A 17,591-nucleotide genomic window follows, 5' to 3' on the forward strand; every position below is an offset into this window, starting at 1 on the left:
AAAAGCTAAAGCCACAAAGAAACAGGTGGTAAATTTTAGAACATACAATTCAAAACAATGTATGCATATATATGAAATAAATAAGCAACAAGGGCTTACAGAGAACTACAGCAAAGAGAACTATACTCAATATCTTGTAGTAATCTATAATGGAAAAGAACATGAAAAAGAATGCATATATATATGTAATGCCATTTACAGCAACATGGATGGACCTAGACATTATCATGCAAAGTGAAGTAAGTCAGACAGAGAAAACCACACATCATATAATACCACTTATATATGGAATCTAAAAAAAAAAAAAATGACAAAAGTGAACTTATTTGAAAAACAGAACGGACTCATAGAATTCAAAAACAAACTTACAGTTACCAAAGGGAAAAGCCTGGATTGGGAGTTTGGGATTGGCACATGAACACTATGTTTAAGGAATGGATGGTCAAAGGGGACCTGATGTATATAGCACAGGGAACTCTACCCAATATTCTGTGATAATCTATATGGGAGAAGAATCTGAAAAAGAATGAATATATGTATATAAATAACTGAATCACACTGCTGTACAGCAGAAATTAACATAACATTGTAAATCAACTATACTTCAATAAAATTTTAAGATTCAAAAAAAAAAAAAATTAAAACCAGGAGTTCCTGTCATGGCTCAGTGGTTGACGAACCCAACTAGGAACCATGAGGTTGCAGGTTCAATCCCTGGCCTTGCTCAGTGGGTTAAGGAGCCAGCGTTGCTGTGAGTTGTGGTGTAGGTCACAGACGCAGCTAGGATCTGATGTTGCTGTGGCTCTGGCATAGGCTGGTGGCTACAGCCCTGATTATACACCTAGCCTGGGAACCTCTATATGCCACAGGTATAACCCCAGAAAAGACAAAAAGACAAAAATAAAAAATAAATTAAAAAAAATAAAACCAGTGTATGAAGTAATTATCACAACAGACAAAAATGAATGACCAGCAACTGATTAGGGAGTATATTTGTAACAGATACAATTGACTAACTTTAAAGTGCTCTCGCAAATCAGTACAATAAAGGTGGAGGGGGCAGACCTAAAGACAGGGCATTTCACAGGATTTCCTGTTGTGGTACAGTGGAAATGAACCTGGTTAGTATCCAAGGATGCAGGTTCGATCCCTGGCCCCACTCAATGGGTTAGGGATCCAGTGTTGCTGTGGCTGTGGTGTAGGCTGAAAGCTGTAGCTCTGATTCAACCCCTCAGCTAGGAACTTCCATATGCCAAGGGTGCAGCCTTAAAAAAGAAAAAAAAAAAAAAAAAAAGACAAGACATTTCAGTAGATGGCAGGTGACACAAATGCAGAGGCACCCCAAGTGGCCTGCAGCTCGTGAGTCTCCAGATTCTGCAGTATCCAATGGATTAGAACAGTTCTGGTAAAGGAGCCTGGAATTATATTTTTCTTTGAACTTGGAATAAGAGGAAAGAATCTATTAGTTTTAGTTTTAAATAGGAAAGAAATGTGACATTTTCCTGCACCTTAGTGTCTTTCCACAGTACATCTTTTCCTTCACCTACATTTTCTGAAAAACAAAAGATTGCATTTTAAGGGAAAATGTCATTCCATGTTCTTTCCAAGGGAATGTTGCTAAAGCAACATTACACATTTTTGAAAAATAAACAAAAGAAAGCCAAAACCCGGAAGGATAATGGTGAGATTAAATGAGATGCAAAGTACTTGGGATACCTCTGGCCAGTCTCCTTTGTGGGCCTTTGTGCTTGCTTCTCTCCTATCTGGAACACGCCACTTCAACACCTGCCTCATTTCATTCAAGTTTCAGCCCCCAACCAGCTCCTCAGAGAGGCTTCCCTTGACCCCACTTATCTAAATATCCTTGCATTTCTCTCTAGCACTTTCTAAGTTCCTTGTACTTTATCTCTGGCTGAAATAATACTAAACATTTATTCACTGAAATATTTATTTTCTGTCTGCTACACTGGTTTTCCCATTTTCACCAAGTCAGGACTTTGTTTTATCATCATTTTATTTTCAGGCCTTAGAGGATGCCTGTCAGACAGTAAATGCTCAATAAAATATTGGCTCGTTGAATATATAGTAGATATTAAGTGATGTTCATGATCATTAGAGGTGATAATGGTCCATCTTTCTACTGAAAGTGATGATAAGTATTGACTTTGGCAGACACTTTAAGAGTAGAGGTTAAGATGTGTAGTTGGAAGGGTCAAAAAAGGTATTTCATGTTTTATATGGTGAAAGATCCAAACCTACAGGAAAGCTAAAGTGTAGTACAATGAACATTCATATACTCTTCACCTAAATTCACTTATTCAATTAAAATTCTACCACATTTGCTTCCTGTCTCTCCACAAACATGAGTGTTTATATGTATAGATAGATGCATATATCAATGTGCATGTACACACACACACACACGCACGCACATACACACACACACAGACTTTTTTTCCTGACCCATTTAAGAGGTAATTTTGGACATCATGATCCTCAACTCCTAAATATTTCAGAAAGTCGTAAGAATACTATCTTATAAAACCGCAAAACAGCCATTGTACTTGGGAAAACATTATGAGACTACTATACTATTTCTTATAAACTGTCAGTACTCAAATATTCCAGATTTTCCCAATGCTGTGCTTGATATATGAAATAGTTTTAGGCTCAGTACAGAATCAACTCTGCATCTAGCTGATGTGTTTCTGCATGCTTTCAATCTCGAGTCCCAGCTCCAGTTGTTCATGACATTGATGCTTTTGAAGAGTCTGGTCAAGTTGTTTGCTGAACATCCCTCAGTCTGAACTTGTCTGACTGTCTACACAGGCTTACATTCAAGTTATGCATTTGGCCCAAATACAACATAAGTGATGATGAATGTGCTGGTTTTAATCCAAAATTTGTATATGGAACCGTAAAAGACACAGAATGGCCAAAGCAATCCTGAGGAACAAAAACCAAGCAGGAGACATAATTCTCCCAGACCTCAGACAATATTACAAAGCTATAGTAATCAAAACAGTGTGATACTAGTAACAAAACAGACATACAGACTAATGGAACAGAACAGAAAACCCAGAAATAAACCAAGACACCTATGGTCAATCTATAAAATGGGAAGGCAAGAATATAAAATGGGAAAAAGACAGTCTTGTCATCAAGTTGTGCTGGGAAGACTGGACTGGCACATGTGAATAAATGAAACTGGAACACACCCTCACACCACGCACAAAAATAAACTCATTAGTAAGTACACGAATAACAAATGCTGGAGAGGGTGTGGAGAAAACGGTACCCTCCTACACTGTTGGTGGGAATGTAAATTGGTACAACCACTATGGAAAACAGTATGGAGGTACCTCATAAAACTAAATATAGAACTACTGTATGACCCAGCTATCCCATTCTTGGGCTTATATCCAGACAAAACTTTCCTTAAAGAAGATACATGCACTGTATGTTCACTGCAGCCCTATTCACAATAGCCAAGACATGGAAACTGCCTAAATGTCCATCAACAGATGACTATATTAAGAAAATGTGGAAAATACACACAATGTAATACTACTAAGCCATAGAAAGAACAAAATAATGCCATCTGTAGCAACATGGATGGAACTAGAGACACTCATACTTAGTGAAGTAAGTCAGAAAGAGAAAGACAAATACCACATGATATCACTTATATCTGGAATCTAATACACAGCACAAATGAACCTTTCCACAGAAAAGAAACTCATGGATCGGAAGAACAGACTTGTGGTTGCCAGTGGGGAGGGGAAGGGAGTGTGATGGACTGGGAGTTTGCAGTTAATAGATGAAACTATTGCATTTGGAGTGGGTAAGCAATGAGATCCTGCTGTATAACACGGGGAAATATATCTAGTCACTTGTGATGGAACTTGATGGAGGATAATGTGAGAAAAATAATGTACATGTATATGTGACTGGGTCACTTTGCTGTACAGTAAAAACTGACAGAACACTAAATCAACTATAACGGAAAAAATAAAAATCATAATTTTTTTTTTTTAATTTTTAAATGAATGTGCTGGTTTTGACTCCTGGCTCCACCATCTTATTTTCTCTGTGGGTGCTGGCAGGTTCCACTGCATCCCTGAACCTTGATTTCCAAATTTACAAAATGAGGATATACTATTACCTCTCTTAGGAGATGGTTAAATAAAGAGATATCTCAAAAGCTTTCAGCACAGAGCCTGATTCTAACTTGATCTCTTAGCAGTTGTGTGACTTTGGACATGGCTCTTAACCTCCCTGAACCTCCTTCCCTGTAGAATGAAATCATAGTAACTAACTCTGTGGAATTTCATTAAGACTAACAGTTTATACATGCAAAATATAATAAGCATCCATTAAATGTCTTCAATCCTCATGGCTATTAATAAATGACATGTGAGGTCATAGAGTGACCTCATGATAGCCTTTGAAGTCTAAAACTGCTTGCTTCTCCTCCACATCCTGGGAGAGCCTCTTAGGAACATGTGGCTTCCTTTCATAGCTCTTGTCTTTGGTCCCCATCAGGCTAACTGCTTAGACTTTTTCTCTGATTATAAGATAACCCATCCCCACGGAAAAGTGGCTTATAACCAGCCCAGCACACAGCAGTGGCACCCAGGTGACTACTGTGGATAAAACTGAGGATAAATTGATAAGAAGGTGAGTCCACATTCCTCCCTTCTTACCTCCTTTTATTTAGTTAGCTTAATTAACATGAAGCAGCTGGGTAAACACTCACCCAAAGTACAATAAATGGAAGTACCTGTCATCTAGTTTAAATAGCGTAATGCCCCTTGGAATGAGTCCCTGAGCCTGATATGATTTAACATCTTCATCAAGGGTCTGATGAAGAATTAAGATCCTGCCCATCAATCTGCCCAGGCATCAGACATCATTTTTCTATTCAAAGCCAGAGCCTGTGGGGCCCCAGGAGAAGCCCTGGTCCCCATGTCTTCCCAAAACGTGCTCCTCACCCCTCACTGTTTCTGGTAGTGCTTCTCCTCTGTGGGCATAATTCTGCTCTCAGTATCTGATTCCATCTGCATTTGGTCACCCCAGGTTACCATTTCACTCCTCCATCTCCCACAATGGTCCACTAAGCCAGCAACCTCTGGTCCTGCCCTGCCTCCCAGGAGGAAGGATTAACCAGCATCAGAGTCAAGCCAGATCCCTCTGGATGAACTCCAAACCAGATGTCAGGTTGAATCCAATATCCAGCCCAACTGTTCCTAGGCACAAGATGGAGGTGACAATCATTTGATTTAACTTATCTATTTTGACCCAATCTATGTTATCTCATTTAGACACATCTATAATGCCAACTATCATCTTTAAAATGATGATATGAATACAGATATACCCTTGATTCAACTAGACCTTTCAGCTTTATTTTCCCCCATAATTGCAGATACACTTGAAATTGTAGAATTTCAAGTGTATGTGTCATCACTAATTGATTAGAACTATCACTCCTTAAAGAAATCCTCAATAAAATACTTCTCTTGCTTCACATGTGGCCTTCAGTTTGGTTACCTAAAAAAGTTAAACTCCTTCCTAAGAACAAAAATTTTAAAAGAAAAATAAAAAAGTCAAAGCCCTTTGGTTTTTCCCAGTGCTCTGTAATGAGTTCCCCTCCATGCTAGAGACAGACAGTTCATTAACTTTTTTTCTCTGGCTTCCCTAATACATGAGTCTTATACCTCTCATATTTAAAAAAAACAATAAGAACTTTTTCTGATTCCTTCTACCTTACAGGCTAGAACCAACATTTCAGAAGCCAGTGTCTGATGAACAATGGGAAATTCCATAAACAACATGAATCTGATAAGAAGACTAGAGAAGAATAACAAAAAGTCATATAAAATGTTGGGGTTCAATCAGGGCAACTAAACCTATGAAAGATATATCATGTGCATAGAATAGGCACCTGGAAATTCTAATTCTAAAAACCCCAAATTCTATTTAATTCTGCCTTTTTATGTGCTAGACACTTGTTAGATGCTAAAAGACAGATAAGCAAGGCACAGTTTTTACACACAGGTCAGGATAGGAAAGAAATATGTTAAAATGTGTAAAAAGTATATGTTACCATAGTACTTACTTATCATTGCTTTTTTTAGCACTTGGGACCCATAAAACAACTGAGCAGAGCATTCAAGGTTGAGTAGGAACATGATCAGTAAAGATAATCTGGATAGCAAGAAGCATGCTGTGGCCAGCTCATGGATTATACGTGGGGAAGTGGTGGGAGATGGGACCAGAATGGAAAAGGTGCAAAAGGCTGGGGAGGATAGACTGCACTTGGAATGTAAATCTGATTCATATACCCCATATCCAGCCATACCAAACTACTGACAATCTCCTTACAATACCTGGCTTTTTCTTGCATTTGTGTCTTTGCAATGCTATTTCCTCTGCCTGGAATGAGCTCAGCCTGTTTATCTTGGCAGCATTTTAATCTTCCTTCAAGACTTAATTCTAGCCTGTCCTTCTCGATAAGGGCTTCACTGAAGACAGTTCCATAGCCCCCACCCTGCACAATAGTATGGCAGTATTAAAAAGATTCAGATATACAGTTCAGGAGCAATTAATAAAACTATTACAAGCTAAAAGATAACCAGATTCGAAATCTAATTATATTCCAGTAAACACTAGAGAATCAGTCTAAAAACTCTCAGAATTTATTAGAGCTTCATAAGTGGTAATAAGCAATGGAAAAATGTGAAAAATATAAGAACAAAATCAGATTTCCTATGTGCCAGCAATAATCATTTAAAAGATATAATGGAAGTAAAATTATACTTGTGGTAGTAAGCAAAAAATATCAACTACAACAACAACAACAAAAAAAAAACCCTAAAAGTTATAGAAGGACTAAAAATGCATAAAGGAAACTATAAAACTGGAGACAAAAGATTTGAGTAAATAATGTTCCTGAATGAGAAAACAGATTTTGTCCAACATGTTAACATTTCATGAAAGGAAGCAATAAGACTAATTCAACCTAAACCAAAATTTCAAATAGATATTTTGAATAGTTGCCAAAATTATTTTAAGGTGCTCTAGAGACAAAAAAAGAAATAGCTATATTTGGGGGGAGGAGGAATAATAGGTATTTCACTTGCTCTAAAAGATGCTAAAACATATTAAAAAGCTGTGATCATTTACTACTCATGGCATTGACCAAACAACAAAGAGACAGCCCAGGAAAACTGAATCAGCAGCCCCAAAATAAGTGAAAAGTTAATAATTGTTAAAGGGGGAACAATAAGGAAATATAGAAGGGTTTTATTAGTCATTAAAAGACACAGCAAAAAATGTTAAACTATTTGAGAAACCATGTATACATATCAAAGTGAATTCCAGTATATTAAAGAGTTGAATGTAAACATTATTAGAAGAAAATGTACATAAATATCTTAAAGCTCTCTGAATGAGAAAAATGTCTTATAAACTAAGAATCAATAGAAGAAAAGACAGGAAATACTAACAAATTTAACTATATAAAAATGCAACTTTGCACATACCAAAAACAATGACAAAATGAAAACACAAGTGAAAAACTGGAGAGAAATATTTATTAAAAAAATTGACCCAAGGCAATCTACAGATTCAACGCAATCCTTATCAAGTTACCAATGGCGTTTTTCTTTTTTTTCTTCTTTTTTTTTTTTTGTCTTTTGTCTTTTGTCTTTTTGTTGTTGTTGTTATTGCTATTTCTTGGGCCGCTCCCGCAGCATATGGAGGTTCCCAGGCTAGGGGTTGAATCAGAGCTGTAGCCACCGGCCTACACCAGAGCCACAGCAACACGGGATCCGAGCCGCGTCTGCAACCTACACCACAGCTCACGGCAACGCCGGATCGTTAACCCACTGAGCAAGGGCAGGGACCGAACCCGCAACCTCATGGTTCCCAGTCAGATTCGTTAACCACTGCGCCACGACGGGAACTCCCCCCAATGGCGTTTTTCAAAGAACTACAACAAAATATTTTTAAAGTTTATCTGGAAGCACAAAAGACCCAGAATTGCCAAAGCAATCCGGATAAAGAAAAATGGAGCTGAAAGAATCAGGCTCCCTGACTCAAGACTATACTACAAAGCTATAATCATGAAAATAGTATAGTGCTCGCGCACGCGCACGCACACACACACACACACACCAGAAATATAGATCAGTGGGACAGGATAGAAAGCCCAGAATTAAACCCACACATCTAGTCAACTAATCTACTGTTAAAAATGCCGGGGTGGTTGGGAAGGAGACTGAAACTGAAGCAATGAGGTGTCAAGGAGGTTTATGAGATGTCAGAGAGCACTGAGCAGAGAAAACTAAGGCTCCCCTCCTATTACAGAAAAGCTAGTCATATAGGGAAAGGGTTAGTTTCTATTTTTAGCACAGGTTTTTGATAGAGTTAGAAACAGGGAAGAGGTAAGTTATCTTGTTACAATTTAACAGTTTCTCCAGCTATTTTTGTCTTGAAGCTTTGTGTTTCATTTTGTTCCCAAGGCCCTCTGGCTTTTGCCACATTTCAGTTCTTTTCCACCCTACAGTTACCACCTAATATCTATGACAAAGAGGCAAGAATAAACAGTCCTTTCAATAAGTGGTACTGGGAAAACTTGACAGCTGCATGTAAAAGCATGAAATTAGAACACTCCCTAACATCATACACAAAAATAAACTCAAAATGGATTAAAGACCTAAATATAAGACCAGATACTATAAAACTCTTAGAAGAAAACATGGGCTGAGCAGTCTCTGACATAAGCCACAGAAATATCTTCTAAGATACACATTTTAGGGTAATGACAATAAAAATAAAAATAAACAAATGGGACCTAATTAAACTTAAAAGTTTTTCCACAGCAAAGGAAACCCTAAACAAAATGAAAATACAATTTAGGAGTTCCCATTGTGGCGCAGTGGTTAATGAATCCAACTAGGAACCATGAGGTTTTGGGTTCAGTCCTTGCCCTTGCTCAGTGGGTTAATGATCCGGCATTGCCGTGAGCTGTGGTGTAGGTTGCAGATGCGGATCCCGCATTGCTGTGGCTCTGGCATAGGCCGGTGGCTACAGCTCCAATTAGACCCCTAGCCTGGGAATCTCCATATGCCGTGGGAGCAGCCCAAGAAACGGCAAAAAGAAAAAAAAAAAAATACAACTCAGCGAATGGGAGAAAATAATTTCACGTGAAGCCACTAACAAGGAATTAATCCCCAAAATACATAAATACCTCCTGTAGCTCAATACCAAAAAAACAACTCCATCAAAAAATGGACAGAAGATCTAAACAATTTTCCAAATAAGATATACAGATGGCCAAAAAAAAAAGAAAAAAAAAAGGCATGAAAAGATGTTCAACGTCACTCATTATTAGAGAAATGCAAAGCAAAACCACTATGAGGTACCACCTTACACCAGCCAGAATGGCCATCATCAAAAAGTCCACAAACAATAAATGCTGGAGAGGGTGTGGAGAAAAGGGAGCCCTCTTACACTGTTGGTGCAAATGTATACTGGTGCAACCACTCTGGAAAACAGTATGGAGTTTTCATTAAAAAACTAAAAATAGAACTACCATATGATCCAACAATCCCACTCCTCAGCGTCTACCCAGAGAAAACCATGACTCAAAAAGATACATGCACCCCAATGTTCATTGCAGGACTATATACAATAGCTAAAACATGGAAGCAACTTAAATGGCCATCAACAGAGGAGTAAATAAAGAAGATGTGGTACATATATACAATGGAATATTACTCTGTCATAAAAGGAAAGAAATAATGACATTTGCAGCAACATGGATGGATCTACTAATTATCATGCTAAGTGAAGTTAGTCAGTGAGACACAAAAATCACATGCTATCACTTATATGTGGAATCTTAAAAAGTGATACAATGAACTTATTTGCAGAACAAAAATAGATTCACAGACTTTGAAAAACTTATGTTACCAAAGGAGACAGGTTGTGGGGGAGGGATGGAGTGGGGGTTTAGGATGGAAATGTTCTAAAATTAGGTTGTGATGATGGCTGTACAATTATGAATATAATAAAATTCATTGAAGTAAAAAAAAACTTGGAGGAGGGGATTAAGATGGCAGAATAGAAGGACTGGAGCTCAACTTCTCTCCTAAAAACAACAAAATTCACAACTAAAGACTGAGCACTCTTCACCCAAATGGACCAGAAACCTTAAAAAAGATACCCTCCTCCAGAAGAAAAAGAGGAGGCCACATCAAAAGGTAGGAGGGACAATTTCACGATATAAACAACCCCATACCTCCTGGGTGGGAAGCTCCACAGACTGGAAACTAGCTGGTTCACAGAGCCTCACCTACAGGAGTGAGAGTTCTGAGCCACACATCAAACTCTCATGTGTGGGGATCTGGCACAGGGAGAAAGAGCCCTGTATCATCTGGCATTGAAGGCCAGTGGGGCTTGTGCACAGGAGCTCCATGAGACTAGGGGAAACGGAGAACCCATTCTTAAAAGGTGCACACAGACTTTCATGTGCACTGAGTCCCAGGGCAAAGCAAAGTCTCCAAGGGAATCTGGGTGAAACTTGACCACAGTTCTTGGAGGACATCCTGAGAAAACAGGGGTGAATGTGGCTTGTTGTGAGGGAAGCACATTGAAAGTGAATATTCAGCAGCAGTGCCTTTCTCTGGAGGTGGCAATTTTGGGAAAATCTGGCCCCACTCATCAGTCAGCTGCTGAGAAGCCCCAGGGCAAACAACAACCCAGGTGGGATCACAGCCCCACCCCTCAGTAAACAGGCTACCTAAAGACCCCTCAGGCACACAGCTGCCTCTAATCCCATCCAGAGACTAAGCCCCACCCACAAGAGGGATTAGAATCGGCTCCTCCTACCAGGGGGCAGGAATCAGCCCTCCCATCAGGAAGCCTACACCAAGCCCCCATACTGACTTCAGCCACAGGGAGGCAGACATCAGAAGTAAGAGGGGCTACAACTCTATTATCTGTAAGAGGGTCATCACACCAAAAACCTATGAAAATGAAAAGACAGAGAAGTATAACTCAGATGAAGGAGAAAGGAAAAACCCCAGAAAATCACCTAAGCCATGAGGAGATTCTTAGCCTCCAGAAAAAAGACTTTAGACTGTTGATGCTGAAGATGATGAAAGACATTGGAAATAAACTGGAGGAAAGATGGATAATTTACAGGAAACACTGACCAAAGACATACAAGATATAAAACTTAAACAAGAACAGATGCAAAATACAATAACTGAAATAAAAAATTCACTAGAAGCAGCTAACAGCAGAATACAAGAGGCAGAAGAACAAATAAGCGAGGTGGAGGACAGATTAGTGGAAATTATGAATGCAGAACAGAAAAGAGAAAAAAGATTGAAAACAAATGAAGAGAGTCTCAGAGAACTCTGGGACAACGTGAAATGCACAAACATCCATATTATAGGGGTGCCAGAAGGAGAAGAGAGAGAGAAGGAGACAGAAAAAATATTCCAAGAGATAATAGCCGAAAACTTCCCTATCATGGGGAAGGAATCACTCACTCAAATCCAGGAAGCACAACGAGTACCATAAAAAATAAACCCAAGGAGGAACACCCCGCGACACATATTAATCAAACTGACCAAAATTAAAGACAAAGAGAAAATCTTGAAAGCAGCTAGGGAAAAGAAACAAATAGCATACAAGGGAAACCTGATAAGGCTATTGGCAGATTTTTCAGCAGAAACTCTGCAGGCCAGAAGGGAGTGGCATGATATACTCAACATGATGAAAGGAAAAAACCCCCAACCAAGATTACTCTACCCAGCAAGGCTCTCATTCAGATTTGAAGAAGAAATAAAAACCTTCATAGATAAGCAAAAGCTGAGAGAATTCAGCAACACTAAACCAGCCTTACAACAAATATTAAAGGAACTTCTATAGGGAGAAAAGAACAAGAGAAGAAGGAAAGAAAAAAGAGCAGCAAAAACAAATCCAGAGTAATTCATAAAATGGCAATAAGAACATGCATATCAATAATTACCTTAAATGTGAATGGACTAAACACCCCAACCAAAAGACTTAGACTGGCTGAATGGATACAAAAACAGGACCCATATATATGCTGTCTTCAAGAGACCCACTTCACTTCTAGGGACACATACAAATTGAAAGTGAGAGGATGGAAGAAAATATTTCATGCAAATTGGGATCAAAAGAAAGCTGGAGTAGCAATACTCATATCAGACAAAATACACTTTAAAATGAAGTGTATTTTAAGGGACAAAGAAGGACATTACATAATGATCAAAGGATCAATCCAAGAAGATGATATAACAATTTTAAATATCTACGCACCCAACACAGGTTCACCACAATATATAAGGAAAAGATGCTTGATATGATTTCAATTTTCTTAAAGTGACTGAGGTTGGATTTGTAGCCCAGGATATGATCAATCTTAGAGAATGTTCCATGTGCACTTGAGAAGAATGTGTATTCTGTTGCTTTTGGATGAAATGTCCTATAAATATCTATTAAGTCCATCTGGTTTAATGCTTCATTCAGGGCCTGTGTTTCCTTATTGATTTTCTGTCTGGTTGATCTATCCATTGCTGTAAGTGGGGTGTTAAAGTCCCCCACTATGATTGTGTTATTATCAATTTCTCCTTTTAAGGTTGTTAGCAGTTGCCTTATATATTGTGGTGAACCTGTGTTGGGTGTGTAGATGTTTAAAATTGTTTTATCTTCTTCTTGGATTGATCCTTTGATCATTATGTAATGTCCTTCTTTGTCCCTTAAAATACACTTCATTTTAAAGATGAAATAGAAAAGATGAATGGACCCATCACAAGAACTGAAATTGAAACTGTGATTAAAAAACTTCCAACAAACAAAAGTCCAGGACCAGATGGCTTCACAGGCGAATTCTATCAAACATTTAGAGGAGAGCTAACACCTCTCCTTCTGAAACTATTTCAAAAAATGGCAGAGGAAGGAATACTCCCAAACTCATTCTATGAGGCTACCACACCCTGGTACCAAAACCAGACAAAGACTCCACAAAAAAAGAAAACTATAGGCCAATTTCACTGATGAACATTGATGCAAAAATCCTCAGCAAAATATTAGCAAACCACATCCAACAATATATTAAAAGGATTGTACATCATGATCAAGTGGGATTTATCCCAGGGATGCAAGGGTTCTTCAATATCCGCAAATCCATCAGTGTGATACACCACATTAACAAACTGAAGAATAAAAACCATTATGATCCTCTCAATAGACGTGGAGAAAGCCTTTGACAAAATCCAACACCCATTTCTGATAAAAACCCTTCAGAAAGTGGGCATAATGGGAACCTACCTCAAAATGATAAAGGCCGTATATGACAAACCCACAGCAAACATCATTCTCAATGGTGAAAAGCTGAAAGAATTCCCGCTGAGATCAGGAACAAGACAAGGATGTCCACTCGTGCCACTACTCTTCAACATAGTTCTGGAAGTCCTAGCCACAGCAATCAGAGAAGTAAAAGAAATAAAAGGAATCCAAATTGGAAAGGAAGAAGTAAAACTATTACTATTTGCAGATGACATGATACTATACCTAGAGAATCCTAAAGACTCTACCAGTAAACTGTTAGAGCTCATCCACGAATTTGGCAAAGTCGCAGGATACAAAATCAATACACAGAAATCGACAGTGTTTCCATATACTAACAATGAAAAAGCAGAAAAGGAAATTAGGGAAGCAATCCCATTTACCATAGCATCCAAAAGAATAAAATACCTAGGAGTAAACCTACCTAAAGAAACAAAAGATCTATACTCTGAAAACTACAAGCCACTGATGAAAGAAATCGAACATGACAGAAATAGATGGAAAGACATACCACGCTCTTGGACTGGAAGAGTTAATATTATCAAAATGACTATACTACCTAAGGCAATCTACAGATTCAATGCAATCCCTATCAAATTACCAAGGACAGTTTTCACAGAACTCAAAGAAAATATTTTAAAGTTTGTTTGGAGGCACAAAAGACCCAGAATAGCCAAAGACATCCTGAAAAAGAAAAATGGAGCTGGAGGAATCAGGCTCCCGGACTTCAGACTATACTACAAAGCAACAATCATCAAAACCATATGGTACTGGCACAAAGACAGACATACAGCTCAGTGGAACAGGATAGAAAGCCCAGAATTAAACCCACGCACCTACAGCCAACTAACCTATGACAAAGAAGGCAAAAATATACAATGGAGAAAAGACAACCTGCTCAATAAATGGTGCTGGGAAAACTTGACAGCCACGTATAAAAGAATGAAATGAGAACATTCCCTAACACCATACACAAAAATAAACTCCAAATGGGTTAAAGACCTAGATATAAGACCAGACACTATCAAACTCCTAGAGGAAAACATAGGCCAAACACTATCTGATGTAAACGAACACCAACATCTTCTTAGATCCACCTCTCAGAGTATTGACAGTAAAAAGAAAAATAAACAAATGGGATCTAATCAAACTTCAAAGAGACAACCCACAGAATGGGAGAAAATCTTTGCAAGTGAATTGACTGACAAGGGATTCATCTCCAAAATTTATAAATACCTCCTAACACTCCATACCAAAAAAACAAACAATCCCATCCAAAAATGGGCAGAAGATCTAAACAGACAGTTCTCCAAAGAAGACATACAGATGGCCAAAAAAACACATGAAAAGATGTGCAACATCACTCCTTATTAGAGAGATGCAAATCAAAACCACTATGAGGTACCACCGTACACCAGCCAGAATGGCCATCATCCAAAAATCTACAAACAATAAGTGTTGGCGGGAGTGTGGAGAAAAAGGAACCCTAGTACACTGTTGGTGGGATTGTACATTGGTGCAACCACTCTGGTAAGCAGGATGGAGATGCCTCAGAAAACTAAAAATAGATCTACTATTTGACCCAGCAATCCCACTCCTGGGCATCTATCCAGAGAAAACCATGACTCTCAAAGACATGTGTACTCTGATGTTCATTGCAGCACTCTTTTCAATAGCCAAGACATGGAAACAACCTAAATGTCCATCGACAGAGGAGTGGATCCAGAAGAGGTGGTACATATACACAGTGGAATATTACTCAGCCATTAAGAGGAATGAAATACCGGCATTTTTAGCAACATGGATGGACCTAGAAATTATCATGCTAAGTGAAGTCAGCCATACAATGAGACACCAACATCAAGTGCTTTCACTGACATGTGGAATCTGAAAAAAGGACAGACTGAACTTCTTTGCAGAACAGATACTGACTCACAGACTTTGAAAAAATTATGGTATCCAAAGGAGACAGTTTGGGGGGTGGGGGGATGCACTGGGGTTGTGGGATGGAAATCCTATAAAATTGGATTGTGATTATCATTGTACAACTACAAATGTAATAAATTCATTGAGTAAGAAATAAATAAATAAATAATTTTTGAGTACTCACCAATTATCTTAAAACTGTGGTACCTTCTACTGTTTGTTTAAGCCCAGTATCTAGTATGAGGGGGTTATAATTTAATTTACCATAATAATATCTATTTGGTTATTATGAGTTTAATACGTTAATGTCTAAAAATGTTCCCCAAGGCAAATTCCAGGTATTTGAGAATCATTCCCTCAGATTTTTTGCATTTGGAAAAGCAGAGGCCATGGTTGGATGATCTTTGAACCAGTGTGAGCATCATAATTCTTCCAGTTGCTCTCTGCTTGACAGTGGGCTGACCTCCTATCTGGAGGTTTTGGATTGGGACTGGAATGGGAGGAGGTCTCAGAAACTGAAGCGATGGATCCAGTTCAGTCTCTGTGACTTTAATGATTATAGAAGTTATGATGATAGCTCCAAAGTAAAGATTACTGGCAGCCCTAGCCAGGTCATGGGTGTCTATAGAAGGGGCAGTCACCTCCAGGTTCAACTGTACACAAATCCTGAGACAATGGGAGATGATCTCTTCATATCCCATCACTATGGTGAAGGATGTGGCCAACAGCCAATGGTGCTGACATTCGTGGTCTAGGTATAGGAGTTTAGGCTCTTAAACCTTGGCAGGAGGACAGAATCAAGAGTATGCTCTAATTTCTGTCATCCGTGATCCTTACTACAGGTATTTATGAAGGTTTCTTGTCCAAGCCCTGGATACTACCCAGGAAAATCTGTTACAAAACTGAAGAGCATGGCTTTCTCTTCCGATGGTTCAAATATTTTGTTTGCTCATTTTGAAAACTATTGAAATATGGATTTTTTTCTTTCTTATGAGATAGAACTTATTAGGCTTGCCCATAAGTCCTGACTGGTCCCCAGGTACCATGACCAGCTTGGATGTCTGTAGCATCCATGGGAGGAAAGTCTGCTTCTGTTCTCCATTCTTTTTTTCTCCAGCACATTTTTGGCACTAAACCTTTTCATGCCTTCTCCAGGTAGGCATAACAAATAGGTCATATGTGGTCAACATGGTCCTAGAAAGACGAAGAATTTGTGCATGGGAAGAGAAAGTCAGTTCAGGAAGGTAACTAGCAACTAAAGCATGTCGGTCAAGTGAGCTGGACAAGTGTAGACAGCCTTCTTCTTTTCTCTTGGCCACTGTAATACATTTTGATCAGCTGAGGAGCCCCTGCAGATATTGAACTAGTCAGCTACTGGGACCACCACTTAAAGCTTCAGGCTGCCATCCTTCAGTTGTTTTCAGATTCTCAAATGCCCAGGGATTTCCCTTTCAACTCTCTAACTTGAGACACAAACAGAGGTCATTTGGAAAGGCGATCTTTGTAGTTCCCCTGTGGCTCAGTGGGTTAGGAATCTGACATTGTCACTACGGTGGTGTGGGTTAGATCACTGACCTGGGAACTTTCACAAGCTGTGGGTGCAGCCAAAAAAAGAAAAAGAAAAAAAAAGAAAAAAAAAGATCTTTGACCTCTGAAGGTCAATATTCCCCTGATTTTCCCTTCTGAATACCTTCTTCAAGCTTCCTGTTAGTAAATACTGGAACAAATGCTGGAAGAAATGGGCCCTGAGAGTGTTAGGGACTCTCTCCCGCTGAAAGAGCACATGACAGATCTAGGACACCCCCTCTGGTTATCGCCACATGCATTTTCCTTTGTTTAAAATATGGAGCATGGTAGACTCTTTCTCCTTAAAGAAAGGTGCTCTGTTTCAACTTTTTATGGAGGGCATAGATTCTGCAGGAAAACATCCCCTCTGCCCCGATTTCACTCAAGTGTTCAAGGGAAACCTTGATCGTTCCTGCCCAGGTAACTTTACCTTCACTAGAGATGGTCACAACAATAGCTAATATTTATCAAGAATTTCACGTGTGCCGGGTGCTCTTCACAACTGTTAACATGCACTATTTTCTGTAGCCCTGGGAGGAATTTTTGTTTTATGAATGAAAGAACTGAGCTACAGTGCAATAAGGTCACTCTCCCAAGGTCACTGGGCTTGGCAGTAGAAGAGACAGATTTGAGTCCTGGACCCTTGAACCCATTCTTGGAACTACCACCCACACCTGATCTATCTTCAAAAGTGGTTCCTAGGGAGT

This window comes from Sus scrofa, chromosome 1, assembly GCF_054392235.1.
Source record: "Sus scrofa isolate SSC_HxYL_T2T_F1_AM1 chromosome 1, Sscrofa_HxYL_maternal_Yorkshire_Landrace_v2.0, whole genome shotgun sequence".
Classification (NCBI taxonomy): domain Eukaryota; kingdom Metazoa; phylum Chordata; class Mammalia; order Artiodactyla; family Suidae; genus Sus; species Sus scrofa.